The 7,484-nt window shown below is 47.3% G+C and overlaps 1 pseudogene; it reads left to right on the top strand.

The window, feature by feature from the left end:
• The first annotated feature begins 5,211 nt into the window (after positions 1-5,211).
• Positions 5,212-6,131, top strand: LOC117038217 (developmental pluripotency-associated protein 2-like; annotated as a pseudogene).
• The last annotated feature ends 1,353 nt before the right edge of the window (positions 6,132-7,484 follow it).

Raw genomic sequence — 7,484 nt, 5'->3', positions numbered from 1 at the left:
AAGGCTCAACAAGAGAAGGACACACACAACACTCACAAGGGACACATTTGGAGTGTGTGGCTCAGGTGACCAGAAAGACTGCACCCCTGAACCCCACAGCACACCTACTACATAAGGCCACTCTACTAAGACCAGAAGACATAGCAGCTCTACCTAGAAACAAACACAGGGAGTCAGCCAAAATGGGGAGACAAAGAAACATGTCCCAAATAAAAGAACAGAACAAAGCTCCAGAAAAAGAACGAAGCGAAATGGAGATAAGCCATCTATCAGACGCAGAGTTCCAAACACTGGTTATAAAAATGTTCAGTGATCTCAGGGAGAACTTCAACAGAGAGATAAGAAGCATAAAAATGGAGATGGAAACCATAAAAAAGAACGAGTCAGAAATAAAGGATACAACAATGGAAACAAAGAATATATTACAGGGAATCAACAGTAGATTAGATGAAGCAGAGGATCCAACCAGCGATGTAGAAGATAAGGGAGCAGAAAATACCCAACCAGAACAGCAACAAGAAACAAAGAATCCAAAGAATTGAGGAGAGTTTAAGGAGCCTCCGGGACAACATCAAGTGTTCCAACATTCGCATTACAGGGGTACCAGAAGGATAAGAGAGAGGGCAAGGAATTGAAAACCTATTTGAAGAAATAATGACAGAAAACTTCCTTAACCTAGTGAAGGAAATGGACATACAAGCCCAGGAAGCACAGAGTGTCCCAAAGAAGATAAACCCAAAGAGGCCAACACCAAGACACATCATAATTAAAATGCCAAAGGTTAAATACAAAGAGAGAATCTTAAAAGCAGCAAGAGAAAAGCAGTTAGTTACCTACAGGGAGCCCCCATAAGACTGGCAGCTGATTTCTCAACAGAAACTTTGCAGGCAAGAAGGGAGTGGCAGGAAATATTCCAAGTGATGAAAAGCAAGGACATACAACCAAGATTGCTCTACCCAGCAAGGCTGTCATTTAGAATTGAAGGACAGATAAGGAGCTTCCCAGACAAAAAAAAAGCTGAAGGAGTTCATCACCACCAAACCAGTATTACAAGGACTCTTAGAGGGACTTTTTTAAGATGAGAGGGGTTTTAAGGATGGGTGAAAGAGGAAGGGATTAAGAAATATAAATTGCTTGTTATACAGTAGTCATGGGGATGTAGGGTATAGCATAAGGAATATAGTCAAAAATATTGCAATAAGTAGGTATAGTGCCAGAGAGGTACTAGATCTGTCAGGGTGATAGATGGGAATGGGGTGGGGGGCAGGTGAAAAAGTTGAAGGCTTTAAGAAACACAAATTGATTGTCGTGCGGGGTCTCTGATCCCGCTCCCCACATAAGAACACAGGATATGGTGAGGCCAAAAAGGAACACCCACGAAGCCATAAGTCGGGGAGTCATACCACTATGGTCTCACTGGAGGCTGGGTTCACACGATGTGCGACCTGCTGTCCGTTTTGCTGCCAACTGACCGACTCTCCTCCACTCTCTTCCACTCTCCTCCGTAGCCACGGCAGTTATATTAGTGGCCAATGACTCAATGGTTACAGCGGACGGCCAACTAGCCACAGCTGACGGCCATCTGCTACCCGAGCCAGCACCTTTCCACGTGAGGCCGAGAACTTGGAAACTGCTCTCTGGGGCTCTGTCCCCACATTGATAGTTAATACCGTATGGGGAATATAATCAACAATGTTGTAAAGACCATGTAAGGAGCCAGATGGGCACTGGACTTACCAGGGGGATCATGTCATAGATGTGTAGATGCCTGACCACTGCGCTATACACCTGAAGCTGAAGTAGAATAATACTGCATGGCACCTATAACTAAATACATAGGTGTATATAGTCATGGGATGTGGAGCACAACATAGGGAAGATAGTCGATGGTATTGTAACAGCTATAGAAGATGTCACAGGCGTCGTGGCTTGGGGGTGGGTTATCACCTTAGGAGGGGTTTAAGTGTCTAACTATTACGTTGCTTTGTACACCTGAAACTAATAAAAAGAAATTTTTAAAAATAATATCTGAGGTTCAGTAAGGCCAACAGATCAGGAAACGACTGCCAATGAACAGAAAATTTGTGACTCACAGTTCCCGGAGGAGGGGGCCGTGCCACACCCTTCACGGCCACAGAGGGAAGCTACCTTAACAGGGTTAATCCCATGAGGATTAACCTGGGTAACGTGAGTGGCCCAGCCTGTAGCTGGCCCTCAACAGACACTGCTTGAATCCATTTGGATCTCCACTCTAGACTGCAGTCTTACAGTGTTATCTGGAAGTTCTTCCTTGATGCTAGCCTAAATCCACACTGTTACAGTTCCAGGGTGTTCCATTTAGCCAGCTGGGAAAAAAACGGTCAGTGATGGGAATCCCAAAACGGCTTAAACAAGCAAACAGTCAAAGCAGGAGGAAATAATTTATGTGACCAGGAAGTCTAAAGGCTGAGAGCTTCAGGCAAGGCTTTATCTGGGTGTTCGATGACGTCAGCAGGAACCATCTCTCTCCTTACCTCTTGGTTTTGCTTCCTTCCCTCTATGCTGGTGTCATTCTCAGGTGGGCTTTCCTTTTATGGAAGAAAGATGGTCAGCAACAGCCACAAGATGACGTTCTATCCCCTCAGGACCCCAATGGAAATTCAGCTTCACTTGTCCCTGATTCCAACATGAAGGGCTGACCCCAAGGACCTGATTGGTCACATGAGCCAATCACTGTGGCTGTGGAGGATGGATGATGCTGATTGGCCAGATGAGGGTCATGGGACCACCCTCTCCAAGGATACTTGTGAGCTGTTTCCTCTGTTTCTAGGGTGGGAGATAGTAGGATGCCTGAGACAGCAGGGTTCAGTGTCCAGTGCTGTGTTCCTTTGGGCTTAAATTCCTCGGATATACATGCTCATGTCCTCTTTTCATTCCCCAACATCTTCTGTTTACGAAACAATTCATGGCAGCACCTCTTTCTGTCGCAAGGCCCTTTTCACGCAGACCAAAAAAGAGTGAGACCTCCTGTTGGAAGACAGGATCTGGAGTCGACTCCAAGGTTCAAAGCTGGCTTTTGTACCCCATTATATCATTCATTCCAGTCCACCAATGTCCCTGAGCACCGATGACATGCTATGGTGAGTTTCAGGACTGGTAGTTATTCTGAGAGTGACCATCACCTGGGAGTCTTCCAAAGAACATGAGTTTCATACAGGCAAGCATGTGGAGGCAGATTCCAGTCCTACGCTGCCAGTCACTGTGCGGCCCTGAGAGCATTCCTTCCCCTCTCTGGGCTTCTGCTCTTTCACCTGCAAAACGAGGCACTGGAGAAGATGGGATACTGGAACCCCCTCAGCTCTGACACACTGGTTGGGCCTTGAACATTTCTCCCCAGCTGTGAGTCAGCCTAGGACAGAGAAGGATCTGGGGCTTTCTGTGTGTGTGAGGATCCCAGGCTCTCGGTTCCTGGAAGGTTTCTTGTTGCTACTACTGCTGCTACAGAACATGTCTTTTGCGGTGTTTGTGAATGCCATAACCTCCCACCACCGAAAGTCAAGTTTGGGACTCTGAAAGGGAAGTGTTGGGGGGCCACGTGGAGGGGAGGAGAGGTTGATATAGAGCTTCCACGGAGCCCATCTGTCCTCCCCCTTCCTCTCCCTCCTCTCTTCCTCTCCCACCCAGACCCCTTTCTCTGTTGCAGCTGAAATTGGTCCTGGCTCCCTGGAAGGACTGAGAACCCCCCGATGTTAGTAGGGGAGGGAGGGATCCGTCTGAGGCACACCCCGTGGGGAGGCCTTTCTTTTGCTCCTGGTTCAGTCTTGTTTCTCTTCACTCTTTCAACATTTCGGGACATGAATTGATTGCCCCGGTCACTCTGTCCCTCCTTTGTCCATTCACTCAGCCGCTCATCACCTTATTAATCTATTTGTTCCCTCCTGTACCTAGCTCATGCCTATTTTTCTAAAGCAAGAGGGGAGAGAAACCCAGGAGGAATGGAGGAAACCCAAGAACAAACAGAGACTAGAGCAACTGGACTTCTCAAAAGACTGGAGCCAGCAACTGGTAAGACCTGAGAAACCGGGTCTGCAGCATCCCTTCCACCACGCGCAGGCCGCGGAGTCACTCATTGCTGCTCTTCTTTGCACGTCACTAGACTCTCCTACCTTTTAAACCCATTGTTTTCTCTCCATTTCCACTGCCATTGGGGTAATTACATGAAAAGATGGAGGTCACAATCTTGAGTAGACGGGTTCCATACCTTTAGCAAGTTCTACACCTTTAGCAAGAAGTGGGCTGTAGGGACAGAGCCTGGAGTGCAGTTTCCAGGCTCTCGGACTTACATGGAAAGGTGCTGGCTCAGGTAGTAAATGGCCATCACCGGTGATTGGATGGCCATCAGCTGTGGCTAGTTGGCCGTCAGCTGTAACCAGGGAGCCATTGGCCACTAATATAACTGCCGTGGCTACGCTTGCAGAAAATGGGGGCTAGCAAGGAGATGGTGGCTGAGCTAGCAAGCGCGGATTGCAGTTAGCAAGTGAGGTTGGTTGGCAGAGAGAAGCAGACGGCGGAGTGTGGATTGCGAATCGTGTGGCTCCTGCTTCCTGTGTCTCCAACCCAGCTGCCAGCGAGAATGTAGTGGTATGACTCCCCTATCTATGGCTCCGTGGGTGTTCCTTTTTGACCTCACCATGTCCTGTGTTCTTATGTGGCAAGCGGGACTAGAGATCCCGCCTGACACCCTGCATGACAGGGCCTTGAGAGAAATTGTGGTAACTTATAAAGCTTTGGAAGTTATTGCTAACATTCTGTAAATAGACTTTGGAGTAACAGAGCAAAGGTCTATCACGCCTACTCTCCATGGTACAATTCTGAGTGAATCATTTCCTTATACTAGAGTTATTTTGGATTTTAGAGTCACTGCGAGAGTTCTAGGAGATTTCTGGAGTAGAATTCTGGAAAGACATATTTGGACTCTAGAATGACTCTCTCTCATTTCCTTCATATGCTCCTCTTCTTTAGACTGGGGGTCAGTAAAGTTTTTCTGTAAAGGTCTAGATAGTAAGTTAGGCTTTATGGCCAAATGGTCTCTCTATACTACTTAACTCTGCCATTGTAGTGCAAAGGTAGCTGTGATATATCAATGAATGACACGGCTGTGCACCAATTTCACTTTATTTATAAAAACAGCCAGCTAGGAGAAACTCAGGTTAAAAGGAGTAAACTGCAGGTATCCTTAACTGTGCTGGCTTTGCTGTTCTCTGAGTGTTCCTGGGAATGGCAAATTCAAATTTTGATAGCAGCGAAAAGGATTACTTTAAGGTTGAATTAGAGGAAGAAAGTGTGATTCTCACATTGGTTCCAGTTAGTGAGGAACCTAATGAAGAACGTGAAATGGAACCAAGCATTTCTTCAATCTCAGAAGACAACCTGAAGATTCCTAGGACAGATGATGAAGTTTATCTTCCTCAAACGAGTGAACAGTTCAAAGCTTGTCCAAAACCAATGCTCCCCTTGCCGACCATTTTGCCTTCAATTAATAAAGTGCGTTGGGACACTTTGCGGAACTGATGCCAACAATTTAATTTGAGTACTGATGGCAAAAAAATAGACGTTTATCTGAGGCTCAAGGAACATGCATACTCTGAAGAAAAACAAAACATTCCTGAAATACTACAGGAGTCAAGTTCAAAGAAATGCAAGATGGTGACCAAGAAAGCAAGGAGTAAGAAAAGTTGTAAGATGAGTGAGAGAGAGCAAATGACCAACAGCGTTGAAGTGATAACTTCAGCTCAGGAAGCCATGTTGGCAGCATGGGCAAGACTTGCTGCAAGAGCCGTTCAACCTAAGGCTATGAATTCATGTCCCATTCCTGCTTCTGCTGAGAACTTTCTGCTGCAAACCTCTGGTGTCAGGTGGTGTGTGGTCCACGGCAGACCTCTCTTGGCAGACAGAGAGGGTTGGGTTCGCCTGCAGTTCTATGCAGGTCAGGCGTGGGTGCCTGACCCTCCCAAGAAGATGATCTCTCTCTTCCTGTTGCCGGCCTGCACTTTCCCATACCCAGACCTAGAAGATAATATGTTATGCCCCGGTTGTGTTAAGAGGAATAAGAGGATGATGGAAAGATTAACTACAATGAAGAAGTAGAAGCAACCTGGTTTGAACACAATCATATCATTCCTTTTGGATTGGCCATGTCTTAATAAAGAATAAACGGTGGATAGATAGCTCACAGAAAAAAAAAAAAAAAAAAAAAAAAAACCAGCCAGCTAGTCCATAGGCCCCTGGTTTAATGAGGAACTGAAAATCTGAAAATTCTGGCTTGTGTTTTAAACCCCCTCGGCATTCTCAGTGGTACCCGCTGAAAGATATACACAGTACTCCAGAGCAGCCTTCGCCATGACTCTCATTTCACCAGAAGTTTCATACCCACCCACCTGGGGGACCTGTGTAGGAGGGGAGGTAGCTGGAGAGGGAAATTGTGGTAAGCCAGGGTTCCAGACCAGTCCTACCCTCCAACCCCCGGCCTTATCCCCAGGGTAAGCCATGGCACCCTGGCAGGGTTAGGGGACAGGGATGCCCATTCTGAGGGAACAACAGCCATACCCTGAGGAAGCCTCAGGGATCTGGTGGAGAAGAGAAGGTCCTTCAGGAGACAAAGACATGAAGACGGGAAATGATTCGGACCTTTGGAGAGGCTTAGTCAATCCCTACGGTCACTGATCTCACCACGACCTGCAAACAGTCCCACCAAACACAGCAGCTCAACACAGAAAAGGCCAAAGATGTTAAGGTTCCAACCTAAGGAGGTCCATGGACCCATCCACTCCTTATGCCTTCACCTCAGGCCATGCGTATGTCAGGATAGGGAGATTCCAGAATGAATGACTCATGCCTGGCAGAGATTAGGACTCAGCTATCTAGACACCCAGCCCAGGGCTATGTCCAAAAGCCTCACCCACTCATGGGCCTGGGGGTGCTGGAGAGAAAAAAGGGCCCTGTCTAGAGGAGGAAGCTGGGCTCTGGAGCTGGCTTGGCTGGGTTTCCCTGGGCTCCCCCACTTCTGTTAGGCACAGCTGGAGGAATGAGTCTCGGGAGATCAAAATTGGTCTGTTAGAATTTATTTGGCATGTCTGAGCTGTGGGAGGTCAGGCTAGAAAATACCATAACCTCTCAGAGCAAAAAGGGGTATAGAGTTGTACAGGAGGGGGTAAACGAGGCTGTTCCCCCTTCGATGCTTCAGGGGGTTTTCGTTGCATTGTCTCTAACAATCAAGGATTTCAGGGCATGACCAAGCCCTCCGACTCCACACCCTGGCCCCCAGTCCTCCGTCTGGACCACCCAGGCCCCCCCAGGCCCGCTGATCACAAGCCCCTAAGAGAGAAAACAAAGTATAAAGCAAGACAGCAACGATGGTTTCTACATTCTACACGGCTTCTCCAGGCCTAAGGCAAACAGAAGCCTGCAGATACAAGATACAAAGCAAGACAGGAAAAGATGGTTTT

Source organism: Rhinolophus ferrumequinum, chromosome 18 (genome assembly GCF_004115265.2).
Source record: "Rhinolophus ferrumequinum isolate MPI-CBG mRhiFer1 chromosome 18, mRhiFer1_v1.p, whole genome shotgun sequence".
Lineage (NCBI taxonomy): Eukaryota > Metazoa > Chordata > Mammalia > Chiroptera > Rhinolophidae > Rhinolophus > Rhinolophus ferrumequinum.
Note: the sequence above shows the minus strand (reverse complement) of the source record. Positions and strands in the feature narration are given on the sequence as shown.